Here is an 18,536-nt window from a genome sequence, read left to right as displayed (position 1 = left end):
TGTGCATGAACCCACGAAGGTTTCTGAGTTAGTAGGTACCTCCAATCTCCAATAGTGTATGCTGTGTATGTACTTACAATAAGCCAAACCGGTGTGCAAAGCTACCATTATATGCACATCTATCTTTTATAATATAAAAATGAATCCCAAAATGTGTTGGTAAGCGCATAACTTGAGAACGGCTGAACCGATTTCGATAATTCTTTTTTTATTATATTTCTTGAAGTACGAGGATGGTTCTTATGTAGAGAAAACGTAAATATGTACCACGGGCGAAGCCGGGGCGGACCGCTAGTTAAAAATACTAATGCAAACTACATAAATCATTTGTCACCTATAGTCCATTGAATGAGTCCCTCCAAGGGGGGTCTAGAGTGCGTGAGTTAGTAACGTAAGATGTTTCTTCGGAAATATGTCAAGAGTCCCTAGGTAATAAACATACTAAAACCCCGGGCCACTAGGAGGAGCCCCGGAGTGGGGGGAGGGGGGAAATGGGTCCATTTTTTCATTTTTCGCTTAAATCTCAAAAACGGTACATGTTAGAGAAAAACTTTCAAGGAAAAGTTGAAGGGCCATAAAATTATCTACAAGTTGTACCTGAATCATTTTTTCCTATATCCTACCGTTTCTGAGTTATACGCAGTAAAACATGATTTTGGCTCAAACAATTTCCACATCAATCGATCAAAAAATATTTATTTCTTCCAAAAAACTAAAATGTGCAACTTGTGACCGGTACTGATAGATTGCTCTTAATTAGGTCTATAATTGGTAAAATAAACACATTCCTCCATGGAAGCCTTTAGGAGGAATCGATTGTCAAAATATTATATTAGGGCAGTTTGAGTTACTGAACTTGATCTTTTTATTTTTTTCTTCCAAAAAACTCAAAAGTGCAACTTGTGACCGATACAGATAGATTGCTCATAATTAGTTCTATCATTGCTAAAAATATCAGATTCCACCACGGAGGCGTTTACGGGGAATTGAATTTTATCAGGGTAGTTACGATACATGAACTTTTTATTTTTTTTCTTCCAAAATGCTCAAAAGTGCAACTTGTGACCGGTACAGATAGATTGCTCATAATTAGGTCTATCATTGATAAAAATACCAGATTCCACTATGGAGGCGTTTACGGGGAATTGAATTTTATTAGGGTAGTTAGTTAAAAAGTTCATGTATCGTAACTATCCTAATAAAATTCAATACCTCCTAAACGCCTCCATGGTGGAATCTGGTTTTTTTATCAATGATAGACATAATTATGAGCAATTTATCGGTACCGGTCACAAGTTGCACTTTTGAGTTTTTTTGGAAGAAAAAAAATAAAAAGTTCAAGTATCGTATCTACCCTAATAAAATTCAATTCACCGTAAACGCCTCCGTGGTGGAATCTAGTATTTTTATCAATGATAGACCTTATTATGAGCAATCTATCTGTACCGGTCACAAGTTGCACTTTTGAGTTTTTTGGAAGAAAAAAATAAAAAGATCAAGTTCAGTAACTCAAACTACCATAATATAATATTTTGACAATCGATTCCTCCTAAAGGCTTCCATGGAGGAATGTGTTTATTTTACCAATTATAGACCTAATTAAGAGCAATCTATCAGTACTGGTCACAAGTTGCACTTTTGAGTTTTTTGGAAGAAAAAAATAAAAAGATAAAGTTCAGTAACTCAAACTACCCTAATATAGTATTTTGACAATCGATTCCTCCTAAAGGCTTCCATGGAGGAATGTGTTTATTTTACCAATTATATACCTAATTAAGAGCAATCTATCAGTATCGGTCACAAGTTGCACTTTTGAGTTTTTTTGGAGAAAAAAAAAAAAAAGTTCAAGTATCGTAACTACCCTAATAAAATTCAATTCCCCGTAAACGCCTCCGTGGTAGAATCTGGTATTTTTATCAATGATAGACCCAATTATGAGCAATCTATCTGTACCGGTCACAAGTTGCACTTTTTAGTTTTTTGGAAGAAAAAAATAAAAAGATCAAGTTCAGTAACTCAAACTGCCCTAATATAATATTTTGACAATCGATTCCTCCTAAAGGCTTCAATGGAGGAATGTGTTTATTTTACCAATTATAGACCTAATTAAGAGCAATCTATCAGTACCGGTCACAAGTTGCACATTTTAGTTTTTTGGAAGAAAGAAATATTTTTTGATCGATTGATGTGGAAATTGTTTGAGCCAAAATCATGTTTTACTGCGTATAACTCAGAAACGGTAGGATATAGGAAAAAATGATTCAGGTACAACTTGTAGATAATTTTATGGCCTTTCAACTTTTCCTTGAAAGTTTTTCTCTAACATGTACCGTTTTTGAGATTTAAGCGAAAAATGAAAAAATGGACCCATTTCCCCCCTCCCCCCACTCCGGGGCTCCTCCTAGTGGCCCGGGGTTTTAGTATGTTTATTACCTAGGGACTCTTGACATGTTTCCGAAGAAACATCTTACGTTACTAACTCACGCACTCTAGAACTTTTTATTCAATGGACTACTATAGTTATTCCACATTAAAGCGCGTCACACACGGTGAAGATACTATAATATTTTGTCTTAAGATACTGTAATATTTTATATTATAGTATCTTAGGGTATCCGGTATCAGCGTTCTGACCATCATTTTTCTTTTTGTCATTGCGTACTAAGACCCCTGTAGAACCGCCATCCTGTTACAAATGACCCGAAATTTTGTGTCAGTGTTCGATTGTCAGTCAGAAAGTACGCATTAATTGAAATATATCGATGATTTATCAATTCCATTTCTAATTACCGCCAAAGCGAGTAATTGATGACTGTAATTAGAAATATTATTGATGATACTTAATCCTTTTATAATATGCAATATGTCATTAAATGTTTTAATGCGATTTAGGAGAATATGACTAGCTTTTGCAAGCGGCTTCGTTGATTATGAGATTTTTTTAATTAACTTAGATAAAAGACGGAAGTATCGGATGTGAACAATTGTTAATCTAAATTAGAGATAGATTAGTAGATTGTAGGTATAAAACTTTATACATCAAAATTTTCATGTCTTCTAAGATTAGTTGTGAAGCTAAAAATAAATGAAACAATTATGCATTTTTATAACATGTAAAGAAATAAAATCGTGCACAATCCATTTCATTTTATTCCAAATTAGATAAGCAAATCCAGCCGCTATAGCTAGTACAAATACGTAACATTCGAGCGAAGCAAATAAACCAAAATGTAAGCCGGAGCTTTCAGCAATGTATCCAAATAAAGTATTCGAGTCGAATTTAACAGTTTTTTACTCTTTGTTATGTACATAAAATATTTTAAAACTTTATGCTAGCTGCATACACAACTTTTTATAAGCGTACGTGGATAATATTGTGTTTGTGTTTATGTTTACTAAACCTGTTTTAATTTTTATAAGAAACGACAACGTTTGTTGTTCATCTCAATTCTAAAAGTATGTAAAACTGACAACAGTAAGAAAATGAAGGACGAAGAAAAGAAGACAACAATGTAGATACTGTATGTCCGTATGTCCATATTTGAGATATATATAACTAATATATAAGTCAACTAGAATCCAAGTTCCTGTCTCATACATAGAAGCTTTTCTCACTTTGTTATCTAAAGTTTGGACTATTGCACTATAACGTTAAACGCAAGCAAAGTCTGATAGAAAGCTAATATACAGGGTTACTTGTAAAACACCAGCAACCTCGCAGGACAAGATAGCTAACATCATAAGTAACAACATTTGTTCTACGACTTTTGATAATTTGTTAGATTTTATTTACAAAATAAATATTACATATATTATATATTACATACAAAAATAAATATAAAATATTCATTTAATTTTCCGTTTGAATATTATAAACTCTACGCGCATCCCAAAAATTACGTAAACAAGAAGCGAACGAGAGGGGAAAGGAGGCGTCGCGTCGTCCTTTCGATAATGAATATAACATAGACTTATAGACCGGGAGATACTGACACAAAATTTCGAGTCATTTGTAACAGGATGGCGGTTCTACAGGGGTCTTAGTACGCAATGACAAAAAGAAAAACGATGGCGTGAACGCTGGTACCGGCGGCTTAGTCGCGTGGGCGTTAGTCGAACTCGTCGGAAAATAGCGAAAGTCAAACGATTTGTAACAGTATGGCACTTATTTTTCCTGTAAGTTTGAGGATCAACAAATATAAATACAAAATTTCAAAGATCTAAGTGTTGGAAATCTTCACTTATATAAATTAATAATAAATTAAGTTTTCAAGTATAACAGCACTTTTTCCCCCTACTAGAAGTATGGCAAATATAATAATGGTCACATTTTATCAAATACTCTCCAAAAATCCAAATGCAATACTGGTACAAAAAGTTTGGCGAAATAAAAATTTTTTGCAGATTTTCGGCGGTATGGCGACCATTTGGAATCGTCTGAAAAGTATGGCATGGCGATTTTCGTAAATGGCTGCACGACGATAGTTACCTGTGCAAAAGTTAGCCTGGTACAAATGGTTGAATGATTGTTTTATTTAAATCAACACATTTGCGTCGGTATGGCGGGCTGTAAGTCACACCGGAAAAGTATGGCATGACACTACCGCCTACTTCTTTTTTATGGGCTATCGGTAAATTCTAAAATGTTTGTGTTACAAATCGTTTGACTTTCGCTATTTTTACGACGAGTTCGACTAACGCCCACGCGACTAAGCCGCCGGTACCAGTGTTCACACCATCGTTTTTCTTTCTGTCATTGCATACTGAGACCCCTATAGAACCGCCATCCTGTTACAAATGACTCGAAATTTTGTGTCAGTATCTCCCGGTCTATTATGCCAAAAGTCGTAGAACAAATGTTGTTACTTATGATGTTAGCTATCTTGTCCTGAGAGGTTGCTGGTGTTTTACAAGTAACCCTGTATAATATCCATTAATAGCATACATAAAGTTGGTATCTATATAATATACCATTGAAAGCATATATGTCGCTCATATACCAAAACAATGCCAACAGTTCAAAACGTTCTCAATTCCCCTCCATTCAAAGGACTCATATTACATTCCGAATCTATTCATATTATTCTGATATTCCCATAGCCACTTCCATATCAGGATACCCAGGGACCATCACTAAAGCTTAATAAAACCACTATTGAGATATGCTGGGTCAGCAAATCACAATGCTGTATGGAAACAAAGGGTCTACGTTGGTTGGGTAATTCACGGATTGGCCGTGTATTTAGCGGGTTATATTTGTGATATGCATACGTTGTTTCTTTGGTTATTTGCAAGTTGGAAGGTATTTTAATATTATAGATAAGGCATTAGTAATGGCAAAAAATACATTAAAAGGATTGTTAAAAGAAAAACTTAACAAAAACAAGAAAGATAATGAATGTGACTTTTAATCAGAGTAGATAATAGGTAATTACAACGCAACATATACTGCTTTACGGGAGTTAGGCTAACCAGTTAATTATTGTCAGTTGTTTTACGGTTATTGTTTGTGAATAGATGTTTGTCTATGGGCCGATTTTTCAATCCCTGGTTAAAACTTACCCATCCAATAAAGTATTACACGATAATATTAAAAAGTCACCTGTAAACTGTCAATTGCGGGCAATAAGAATACATTTTGAAATGATAGTTTCATACGTAACCTATTCGTCGAATAAGTTTTAACCAAGGTTTGAAAAATTAGCCCTATGTCATCTATTATGATTTTTATACTATGCCTCTACCTCTACACTTTCTTTTGTTAAATTTGCCTCCGTACCTCATATATTCTTTAATTATATTATTGTAACTCCTATGTACGTTATATCTTTATCAATATATCACTCATAAAAAATCAATCATTATGACCGTACTTAAATTCTTGACCTAAAAATCCTAGTTTCAATGACTAGTCAGTAGTCACAAATATAAAGTGCGGCCCCGCCCTTAGCACTTACCGCGACACCCAGTGCAGTTACTTCGATAACAATAGGTAACTCTAAATATCCTGATATTTCCTCTAAAATAGCTACCAAAAGCCGTTAGGTTAGTGTACGAGAAATATTCAGAAAATTGTTTGCATTTTGTGGCGATGTTTTGCTCGCTTCCCTACCTATATTATAAATTCGAAAGTAACTCTGTCTGTCTATGTCTGTCTGTTACGCTTTACCTCTCAACCGATTTTGATGAAATTTGGCAGAGACAATCTTTAGACCCTGAGAAAGAACATAGGCTACCTTTTATCAAAACACCACGCGGGCGAAGCCGCGGGCGGAAGCTAGTTAGATATTATATTTTATTGTAGTCGCATGTGAAAGATTTTTCCATAACAAACTCACAGTTCATTCCTATATAAAATAAGTCATGAAAAAAAATAATGTTTCAGGATTTATTTGTAACTAGCTTTCCGCCCGCGGCTTCGCTCTCTTTGTCTAAAACATAATAAATAATATACTAAAACCTTCCTCTTGAATCACTCTATCTATTAAAAAAAACCGCATCAAAATCCGTTGCGTAGTTTTAAAGATTTAAGTATACATAGGGACATAGGGACAGAGAAAGCGACTTTGTTATATACTATGTAGTGATTTAAATTAATAAAATTATTAATTCATTTGCCTTAGCGAATCTTACACAGAAACACAGTAACAAATATACCTACTAATATAAAAAAGAAAGGAGAAACACATTTCCAATTTAAAATTTATTCGTGGGTTTTATAATGATGCAATTCAATACCTAGTACCTACATGCTGAACTTGCTAGCTTGTAGTTTATTTTTACCATTTGCGTGTTTTTTTTTTCAATACATACAATATAAATGTATAGAAGAATATTATCTGGGATAGTATAAGGAACATAGCATGTAAGTATGTATTTATTTTATAGATAACTAGCGGTCCGCCCCGGCTTCGCCTGTGGTACATATTTCGCAATAAAAGGTAGCCTATGTTCTTTCTCAGGGTCTAAAGATTGTCTGTGCCAAATTTCATCAAAATCGGTCCAGTATTTTGTGAAAACTGTGGTGAAAACCATACATACATACATAGTACATACCTACATACATACAAACATACATAATTAAAAACCTTTCCTCTTTATAATATTAGTATAGAAGTATAGATTAAGCAAAAATAAGTGTAAGTGTGTCTAATATTTTATCATTTTCGTTTTTGATACCATCATCCTCCGAATATTGTGTGTATTAACATCCATTTTTGAAAGCAAAGCAAAAAAATATCAAACATATTCCGCTTATGAAATCATAAACGCAGCACCTTTAGCAAGAATTAACTACAGACCGAGGCAGTCCAATATTTCGAATACTTCATAATCCGAAACTAAGCACGTAAAATCGACGCTTCGGGAGTCGGGACTTTACTAGATACCGTACTTTACGCAGTATTATCCTATATTTCATGGTTCTAAACCTATAAAGGCAGTATCACAAATCCAACGAAGCCTTCATTATGACCACATTTACGGTATCACGTGGAGGTAGTGTAACGTGTGTCCCACGCCTAATATTGTGAAATGACTCGTACTTTGGAATAGATTGAATTTTGACAACTCTATTACTATTAATCTCTATGAAGACGAATCCCTATTTCTCTTGGTCATAGCATCACGCACGAACAGCTGAAACGATTTCGATAACTCTAATTTTGGTAATATGTTCGTTATTGTCAGGAGAAGGATAAATGATGCCTTTTTAATGAAAATTAAGTTGAATAAAAAAATGTTTAGGGTTGATTTTGAAATAAAACGTGGTTTTAAAGACGTTACTCATACACAAATTAACTAAAAAATCCATTTGCAAAAACTCAGTGGGTAAACAGATTTCCAAAAAAATATACTTATCTACGGGTTTGTTAAGAAGGACAGTGAAACTTGGGTTCATTCTAATATTACAAAAAACACAATAATACGCAAATTAACCAAACAATCAATTTACCTAAACTGATATAATACCTAAAATAATCAAATATATAAGCTAGTCAATTCTAGTATTACAATACACGTATTCCATTACTAAAGCCTTACAGGTAAATTGGCGGTGTTGATGTAGAAATAGGTCTTTACTTCAAACAGGCACTTAAACGAAAATTATCCAACGAGGTAGCGGTGTGGAACGATCGAGAATTTATGAGTTTGACGTGCGAGTGGTTCCTTACTTACAAGTATGAGAGTTTATTTCAGTACTAATATTATAAAATGGAATCTTACCATTACAAATTTCATCCTTAACCTTAGCGTCCTCAACAGTAGAGTAAAAGCAAGGCTTACTTACCAATATGTTCAAATCGCGATCGATAATTTGATTATAGCACTATTAAAAACCAAACACATTTATAATCAAAATTCGTTTTAATTTCAAACAACTAATAGATAGGTTGCTTATTTCATGTTATTTGTTTGTAAAATAAAAAAAATACTTCATTACAAAGTTCCATCTGTATAAATGGTATATTTACGATGCCCCAGACACTTTAAATTGGTATTCGGTTCTGTAACATCCAACAAATTGACATAATCAAGTCGAGAGCTCGCTACTGAGGAGGCAATTTAAAATATGACTTGAGGATAATTGAATCGTTTACTAGATATACAAATACCTATTTGTGTGTCTTTGGTAACACACTAGAGAGCGGTTTTAATCGCGTAGGTACATGAGTTAATGTCTATGTGCTTATCCTGACTGTAATATATTTATTGGTCCGGGAGCCAGCAGCAGATTTTATGACCAAGTTCCTCTCAAGCGGTAATTAGTAAAATGCATCAAAGTATAGTATTATGAAGCCTCGTGAACGTCAGCTGGAGCTCGGTTGGGGGGAAGAGTGGTTGTAGCCTCCCGTATCAGCTGACGGTTTTTCCACCAAGATACAGCCAGCTGACATATATATTTATCCACAGTTACATACAAGCTATCATCAGGTAAATTTTTGTTTGAGAGGAAATAACGGAAAATAAATTTTTCTTTAAATTTAACTTTCATGTTCGAGACACCAGCTGACGTATAATACACCATGTTGTAACCAGCTGACTATTTTTTTTCGTTGAGATATTGGGTTAGCTACAATTTGACAAATTTTTAGCTGAGAGGAAATGAATGAATGAATGTATTTTTTTTCCTATGTGCGTGGGAGGCTACAACCGCTCACCCCCCCAACCGAGCGCCAGCTGACGTTCACGAGGCTTTATAATACTATACTCTCATGCGTCTGACGAATTATCTCTTGAGAGGAAATAGTTAACCAAATTTGCACCTGGCTCCCTAACCAATACCAAATTTTATACAAATCGGATCAGTCCATGCATCTGTTGCAGGAAAATTGTATTATTTTGCCGTTTACAAACAGCGTCGTCATTTTTAAAAACGCTCGGCATTTTGTCGATGTTTATTTACCCTGTGTACTTTATCTGGACATATATAAATACATTAAACATATATAATAAAATGCCTATATGTTATCTATAAAATCCTCTATATTTTAGTGAATTCCTTATTAAATCGGTTCGGTAGTTTCTGAGTTTTGCACTGACAATAATATATCCTTGAGAAAACTCTACATAGATGTTTTAAAATCACACAGTTACAGTTTTATTTGCAAGTATGTATAAATATGTATATTATTATGTAACTGGAATGAAAGTATCTGTATAAATATTTATATCATTAGCACTAAAACAATATAGGACTAAAATGAAAAGTGGTAATGCGGTCAAATAATGTTCTCGAAGGACCACGTCCACAACACATACATATATGCTATCCGTACACTACATATTGCTACATACTTACTTACTTACTTACTCCTCTGACGCTGAAACCCCAAAGTGGGTCTTGGCCTCTGAGACGAGAACTCTCCATCTTCCCCGGTCCTGAGCGGTCTCTTGCCAATTATTATTGGCTCGTAGCACGCGCAGGTCCGCCTCTACTCGATCGCGCCAGCGATACCTAGGTCGTCCAACCGGCCGTCGGCCCAGGGGTCGCCCCAAGTATGCCCTCTTCAGTCCTCGTTCCTCACCCATTCTTTCTACATGACCGAGCCAACGGAGCCGTTGTGCTTTTATTTCTCCAAGTATATTTGGCTCGGCCATTAGTTTTTCTAGATCGGCATTTGTTCGGACTCTCCAGCTTCCATCCTCTCGTCTGGTGGGACCAAAGATCTTGCGAAGAAGCTTTCTTTCGGTGACTAAAAGCTTGCGTTCTTCAATCTGGGTCAGGGTCCAGGCTTCACACCCATACATAAGTATTGGTCTTATGACCGTTTTGTATATACGCAATTTGGTGTTTTTGCTCAGAAGCCTGGACGCGAGCACCTTGTGCAATGCTGCACCACATTTCAGGGTATTTTGGATACGGATATTAATTTCTTCCTCCCTGGAATGTGAGTCAGTTATAGTGCAACCCAGATATCTGAAACTGGCAACTCCTTTGTACGTCGTATCTCCAGCCTGTAGGTCTTGGCGTTGAGCTCGTGTATCTCTATACCGCTTCATGTGGAGATATTCCGTTTTGTTGGCATTGATTTTTAGTCCAACCTTTTCCGCTTCTTCTTTCAAGATACTCGCGGCTACGCTCACTTCATCGCGGGTTTCACCTAACAATGCGAGGTCATCAGCATACCCAATCACCTTATGCTTTCCATTCAGTGACACTCCCCAATCCAATGCAAGCATTTTACGCAGGATATATTCCAGTACTAAATTGAATAGCACAGGTGACAGGGAATCACCTTGTTTTAATCCGGTGAACACCGCGAAGCCTTCTGTCAGTTCTTTACCTACCCTTACATGCATGCTACTCTCCCCAATAGCCACCTTTATTAGATCCACCAGTTTGATTGGGATACCAAGCTCCTTTAAGATAGCAAAAAGGGCGCCCCTATCAATGCTATCGTATGCCTTCTCGAAGTCCACAAATAGCGCGTGCATGCTCTGAGAATATTCCCACCTCTTTTCCATTATCTGTTTGATAAGGAAAATCTGGTCGATCGTACTTCGGTTCCGACGAAACCCACACTGATAATCGCTGAGAATTCTTTCCGCGTAAGGTTCCAGTCGATCTAGCAGTATGTACGAAAAGATCTTATACGCTGTTGGCAACAGAGCAATCCCGCGGTAGTTGCTACACTTTTTCTTGCTACCCTTCTTGTGGACTGGGCATATTATTCCCGTATTCCAATCTTTCGGCTGTATCTGTTCATCCCATATCTTTCTGAGGACTTCATATAACTTGGATTGCACCACCGCTCCACTTTGCTTCCACACTTCAGAAGGCACGCCGTCAATACCTGGTGCTTTGTTGTTTTTCAGCCGCATAATTGCCTTGTGCACTTCTGCGAATGTGGGAGGAGGTACATCTTCGTAATTGTCATCCTTATCCCTGATGATTTCGGCTTGAGGAGGTGGGCGCTCACCCTCGCGCTGGCCCTCGCGGCGTAGGGGAGCGTCCCCCGGGTGGCGGATGGGGGGATGGTCGGTCGTACAGCCTAGCTACGCTACCGGCTAAGTCCGATGGACTCGCTGACCAACGATGGGTGTGGTCCTCCAGCAATATGGGGGTTATGCGGCGGGTTAACACCCCTCCCACGTAAAAATCTTTATGTTACGAAACTGAGTACGAGAATATATTGCTACATACATACGTAATATTCAATATCAGTCCATTAACCATACAAATAGCAGGGCAAGGTCGACACACAACCTGACAAATCGTCCACACCTACTGACTAACCGACTGAATTACAGGGTACGGTCTTACGTGTGTAGCGTTAGCAAATAAGTTTATATTTTTCGGGTTATTTGTTACATTTGTTAACAAAAACTTTTGTAGAGCATAATAATTATCAAATGAAAACAATCTTAAAATAAAAAGTTAAGAATGGTTTGGATTAGAACAGAGCGAAATATTAATCAACAAAAATACAATTAAGCGCTTCGAAGAAAAAATAAACCTGGCAGAAATAGTAGAATTTCAGAACAATGAAATCAAGTATAAAATTTCAGTATTTACCTCTCTGTCAAATCAAAAAACTCTATGGACATTATACATGTACATTTTTTAATAGAAGTAAATTAAATAATATAAAAACAATGTAAATAAAACAATGTAATACATTCGGTTCTCAATAAACAATCAGCCTACAATCAGTAATCCAGTAAATTACATACTAGACTCTAGAGAGTTATGTCGCTTGAAATCAAACTCAAGAAAACACATAAGATTAAACATTCATGTTTCCCCACTAAATGTACGAAAATCTTTATATTATATTTTATAACAAGAATCTGTATTTTACAGCATTATTATTATTTCCTAAATCCTCATAAATTATTCGAGGCCGTAATCTGTCCCCATGGAATTTTAAAATAAGCTAATGATTCTTTCAAAGTTTGTTTCAAATATTCAACTTTCTATCCTTCTTCCCTTTATTTTTGGGCCTGAAAAGTGTCTTTATTATTTGATTTTGCAACATAAATAACGTCCAATCAATTTTAGACATTTCTGTTAATTTTATTTCATATAAAACCGGATTTTTATGCTGACCGTACATTTTTCTTGAACTTGATTAAACTGAAGTTCAATCACAATTGGTATGTAAATAAAATAGGTTCTTGACATAAATTAAAGTCGGTACCTACGACGCGAAAGGCAGAAAATAACTAACCTTTGCATGTGACGTCGTCCGCATTTTCGCTCGATATTGGTAATTTCAATTTTAATTATATTTTCCTGTCATATCATTCTATTTTGTTACCTGCAAGTAACAAAATACAATGATATGACATTAAACATAAAGTTAATTAAATTTAATAAGAAGTATTTACTTATTTATTTACTTATTAGTACTTATTACTATTAACCATACCACATTGCAATACTGAAATTTCAAATCTACCTTCTCCTCACCCAATCTCAACCTATCAAATTCATGCACTTATTCAGTAAAACTTACCGTGAATTTATTTCCTATTTACACAGATTTCAAACACTGTCAAAACCAGCATTTCCCTTCAATAAAGTAACATATGAGACCAAAAGTTGAACGCAATTCTGTTAACGGCTCTGCTATTTTTTCACCGACTTCATCTGAGAGCCTGGTACTGACAGCGTTGAAAAGTTAAAAATATATCCTAAGAGTTACTTTAACCCTTGTCGAGTTTTCGAAAATATGGGCTACGGTTTTGAAGGTGTAAATGTGAAAATGTAGAGTTTTGTTTGTGGTTAGAGCTTTTAGTGTAAAGTCAAGCTTTTTCTAGAGTCGATTTAATATTTAGATTAATAATCAAATAATAAATAATTTTATGAATTGTAAGAATAAAGAGAGACTACTAGATAATATGTATATGCAGCAAAATTTTAATATTATTTATTCAGTATTAGCTGCGCTCCGCGGTTTCACCCGCAGTGCTCCGCTCCTGTTGGTCTTAGCGTGATAATATTCCTCGATAAATGGCTATCCAACACCGAAATAATTTTTCAAATCGGACCAGTACTTGCTGAGATTAGCGCATTTAAACAAACAAATAAACAAACTCTTCAGCTTTATAATATTTAGTATAGATTATTTTATTTCGAGCACGTTATTATTTGCACAAAACTATGTATTAATATTTAAAGATGTTTAACATCAAGTCAGTACATGACGTCTTTAGATATTGAATTACAAAAAATACAAAATAAAGAATGTTTTTTTTTGTTATCTTAAAGCTCGACTGTAGATAAAATAGACGAACAAATCGTACGAATTTGGCTCGTAATAAAAAATCGAATACCTACGTATGTTACTGAAAAAGCGGTGCTTTTATACCTATAGTAATTGAATTCAATATTATTGAAAATGTGATCAAAAAAGAAATGTTGGCAATTGAACTGTATCCAAATTAGATTTGGATATCATCCAAAATTATTGTTTTTAATTTGCTACATTCACCAGAAATCAAACGCAGATTCTATTCATATAGTTTTTACGATCAATAAAGTTTTCTTTGAAATTGGAGATAGATAACATAGGTGTAAAAATTAATAAATTTATAAATAACGAGAATTGTACAGTACAATACACACAATACAGTGTATTTAATTCTGAGTTGGCAAAGTGTCATATGTCGTCTATTGAATAGACTAACATAAAGACTAAAGACATTACTTTTTATTGAAGAATTAAATAAATTTATGTACAAATATTACATGAATTCTATGTAGGTATTCTGAATAATTCTGTTCAACAAATAAATTAAAAAATGTGAAGCTAGTAGGTAAGTAATTTTAATTCGATTTAGATTCCCATCAAAACAAATAAAAAACATAGCTCCGCCGAGACAGCTTACGCTGCCGTGACCAGGATTCGAACCTGGGTTACTACGGCCACAACGTAGGGTCCTAACCACTAGACGATCACGGCTATCGGAGCAGGTGAGAATGTGCTCGAAATTTGGAAAGGTAATCTTCAAATTACTTTCTCTTTAAACATGATTCGATAAGGTTTGGTTACGTGGTGTCATGCTTGGATGACAGCGTACCGTCAGCAAAAACATAATAAATAAATAAATATTTTTAATGAAAATTGTGGGTATCTGGTAAGTATCAGAATTTTAATGATATTAATTATTAAACTACGTAATATTATTCCAATATTTATATTGGACTATCTATCTCTATGTACCTACATAATAAAATATTATAAATATACGTAATGTTTTCGGATATACAGGGTGTCCCACTATTGGTATACTAAGCGCGAAGGGACTTGTAGTTTTGCATACACTGATCACGTAAAAAATATATAAACAACAAAATTACATCAAAATTTTTTTGATAATTTTTTCCTGAAAATCCATGTTTTCTTCTCTAGCTTCGCGCAGCCGTCATATACCGCTTCTCTAATGTGAGCATTTTGTCTATGAAAACATTATCTTAAATGATAGCTCACGTGCTAGTGGCAAAAATGGGCGGGTTGCTTGTTATGGGTGTACACATAGAGTTTTAAGAATTCATCTATTTGAAAAAAAAAATGAGTCTGGAATTTTTTAAGTATTTTTTACGTACTCAGCGTAGCCAAAACTATAACCTCCTTTGAGCTTAGTATACCAACAGTGGGACACCCTGTATAAGCACGTCACTAGAGATTTTATAGTAGGTATTGTACTAACATAACTTTCAATATATTATTTTTCATCAAAATATATTTAATTTTGAAATAATTTGCAAGTGGTATACCTAATAGATATTTTTTTCACCAATTTGAGAACTTACTATTAAACTTGTTATGTTGACGTTACAGCAATACAACAAAGTAAAAAATAAATTGTATCTATTAGTTTTTACTTTTTATACTTATTTCAGCAACCAATCTTCTATACAATGTCTAACGGTAAATACTTTAAAAGCTGTCTCATACTTGTAGGTTCCTATTAAATTTTAAATTTTCTCATTTTAGTGCTCATAATATGATGCGTCGACATTTTATGAGTTTTAATATAATATTTTAAGTTATCTATACAAATAAGTATGTTACCTACATACTTTAATCCCGCGGCTTTGTTCGAATATTCCTCGGATATGCTATTTTCACTTTCAGACAGGCTCTTTAAATTCATCAGCATTGGTTCAGCTATTTAGGGTAGCAATATAAACAAACATATGCATTATAACAATAATTGATTATATTTATTTATTCATAACATTGACGCAATTTAACTAATTAGTTAAATTCGTATACTTCAAAAAGTTCCCTGTCTTTATGTTTTATCGTATTTGCATATCAATGTACAACAATTTGTCGTCTCATTTGCCAATTTTATCACTCACAAGAGTAATTTACCGCCATTTTGGCTTATTACGCTTTCCCGCTCTTTTGTTTGCGCGGGAAAGAGACAGAGGAACCGTTTAATCTGAATATTTTGAGGTTATTACCGTAATAAAGTCTTTTGGTAAAATCCTTACGTGTATTCATTTATTGTGGGTTAAATTGCTGAGTCATAAAAGTATATGTAGAGCAAATAACTTATCTCTTGGTCTACAACTATTGTCATTCCAAATTTCACTCAAATCGGTGCTGTAGTTTTGCAGTGAAAACTTTTGCATTTTCGCATTTTTAACATTAGATTGCTTATTAAGGATAATTTATTTAAAAACTGACTAAAAATTTGATAAACAAGAGTTCATTGTATATCTAAATTTGTCGTAATTTCACAAACATCATAAATTAACGACAATCGAATTTAATTGCATATTGATAATTCATTGTTCGTTGTTCGTTGTTCTTTGTTCTTTGTTCTTTGTTCGTTGTTCGTTGTTCTTTGTTCTTTGTTCGTTGTTCTTTGTTCTTTGTTCGTTGTTCGTTGTTCGTTGTTCGTTGTTCGTTGTTCGTTGTTCGTTGTTCGTTGTTCGTTGTTCGTTGTTCGTTGTTCGTTGTTCGTTGTTCGTTGTTCGTTGTTCGTTGTTCGTTGTTCGTTGGTCGTTGGTCGTTGGTCGTTGGTCGTTGGTCGTTGTTCGTTGTTCGTTGTTCGTTGTTCGTTGTTCGTTGTTCGTTGTTCGTTGTTCGTTGTTCGTTGTTCGTTGTTCGTTGTTCGTTGTTCGTTGTTCGTTGTTCGTTGTTCGTTGTTCGTTGTTCGTTGTTCGTTGTTCGTTGTTCGTTGTTCGTTGTTCGTTGTTCGTTGTTCGTTGTTCGTTGTTCGTTGTTCGTTGTTCGTTGTTCGTTGTTCGTTGTTCGTTGTTCGTTGTTCGTTGTTCGTTGTTCGTTGTTCGTTGTTCGTTGTTCGTTGTTCGTTGTTCGTTGGTCGTTGGTCGTTGGTCGTTGGTCGTTGGTCGTTGGTCGTTGGTCGTTGTTCGTTGTTCGTTGTTCGTTGTTCGTTGTTCGTTGTTCGTTGTTCGTTGTTCGTTGTTCGTTGTTCGTTGTTCGTTGTTCGTTGTTCGTTGTTCGTTGTTCGTTGTTCGTTGTTCGTTGTTCGTTGTTCGTTGTTCGTTGTTCGTTGTTCGTTGTTCGTTGTTCGTGTTCGTGTTCGTGTTCGTGTTCGTGTTCGTGTTCGTGTTCGTGTTCGTGTTCGTGTTCGTGTTCGTGTTCGTGTTCGTGTTCGTGTTCGTGTTCGTGTTCGTGTTCGTGTTCGTGTTCGTGTTCGTGTTCGTGTTCGTGTTCGTGTTCGTGTTCGTGTTCGTGTTCGTGTTCGTGTTCGTGTTCGTGTTCGTGTTCGTGTTCGTGTTCGTGTTCGTGTTCGTGTTCGTGTTCGTGTTCGTGTTCGTGTTCGTGTTCGTGTTCGTGTTCGTGTTCGTGTTCGTGTTCGTGTTCGTGTTCGTGTTCGTGTTCGTGTTCGTGTTCGTGTTCGTGTTCGTGTTTGTGTTTGTGTATGTTCACATTCACATTCACATACACCTTCACATTCACATGCACATTCACATTCACATTGTTCGTTGTTCGTTGTTCGTTCGTTCGTTGTTCGTTAGCGTTCAACTTTTAACAGACAGGAAAGCTTTCGCATTTTTAACATTAGATTGCTAGGAGATAGTTTATTTAAAAGCTGCCTAAATAATTTGATAAACAAGAGTTCATTATTAAATTATTTATCTAATTAATTTGTTGTAATTTCACAAACATCATAAATTAACGGCAATCGAATTGAATTGCATATTGATAATTCGCTATTGTGTAGAAGTATAATATAGCCCTATAATTTGGATTATCAAAGATTTAAAAAAGTTAAAAAAAATTACCGTTCATTTTGTAAAACAAGTATTTTACAGTCAAAAAATATAAAACTGTTCCAAACTCTCAAGACTATTTAAAATCGATGCAAACGAATATTTGCATGCTAACGTAGATAACTCTTTGACTAGTAAACAGTGAGGATCGAAACATCGATAGCAAATACGGGAACTAGTCGATGTTTGCTCTATCGATATCGATAGACTAATGATGTACTCTCGATTGTTTAGCGCGAATGCTAGTTTCGCAATAGAAATTGTGTTGATTGTATGAATGTGTGCAAATGGTGCTAATGTTCGAATTTAATTTACCTACGTTTAAGTTTATTTGTACTATCTCAATATTAGTTAGAAGAAAACTTGTGGCGTTTGTGTCTGGATGGTACGTTTTTCAGGATACTACTAGGTATACGCGTTATACGCTAAGCACAATAATATTACATTGTACCTACTTATTATTTAATCTGATAAAAGAACAGTATGTAGTATGAGTAAAAGTTTAATTATATGCAATCGCATGAGCATCTATATAAATAATGTAAAAAAAAACTACTATTTATGACCAAAATTCCCTTAATTTACCAACGTTAATTAAAAAACAAAAACAAAATGTCATTCGCATGTACTTTTTTATACGTCTGTATATTTTTAATAACCCCACAATGTTGTGAAACGTATCTGAGTTTATATTATATGAAACATTTTTACGGGGTATAAAGTTGTGATACATAAAGCGTTACGACGTACACAAGTGACGGTCTATTGTGTCTCTCGATGTTTCTTTGTGTGCCACGCGCCTTTCTCGGTTATCTCTTTGTTAGGGGATAAT

General features: G+C 35.0%; 1 long non-coding RNA gene and 1 other non-coding gene across 2 annotated transcripts in view; one reads left to right on the top strand and one right to left on the bottom strand.

Annotated features, from left to right (window-relative positions):
* Positions 1 to 9,271, top strand: part of LOC149490773 (uncharacterized) — an 819,148-nt gene extending 809,877 nt beyond the window's left edge. Inside the window, exon 3 of the long non-coding RNA XR_016317404.1 lies at positions 8,925 to 9,271. This is a non-coding gene — a long non-coding RNA (uncharacterized LOC149490773). The remainder of the gene's footprint in view (positions 1 to 8,924) is intronic.
* A 5,068-nt stretch (positions 9,272 to 14,339) lies between these two features.
* Positions 14,340 to 14,411, bottom strand: TRNAH-GUG (transfer RNA histidin (anticodon GUG)). The gene has a single exon. It is a non-coding gene; the product is annotated as a tRNA-His (tRNA).
* Positions 14,412 to 18,536: the final 4,125 nt, after the last annotated feature.

Source organism: Colias philodice, chromosome 2, assembly GCF_061535455.1.
Source record: "Colias philodice isolate Cphi_HAF_F1 chromosome 2, ilColPhil1 Martin Lab GWU primary, whole genome shotgun sequence".
In the NCBI taxonomy this organism is placed as follows: domain Eukaryota; kingdom Metazoa; phylum Arthropoda; class Insecta; order Lepidoptera; family Pieridae; genus Colias; species Colias philodice.
Note: the sequence above shows the minus strand (reverse complement) of the source record. Positions and strands in the feature narration are given on the sequence as shown.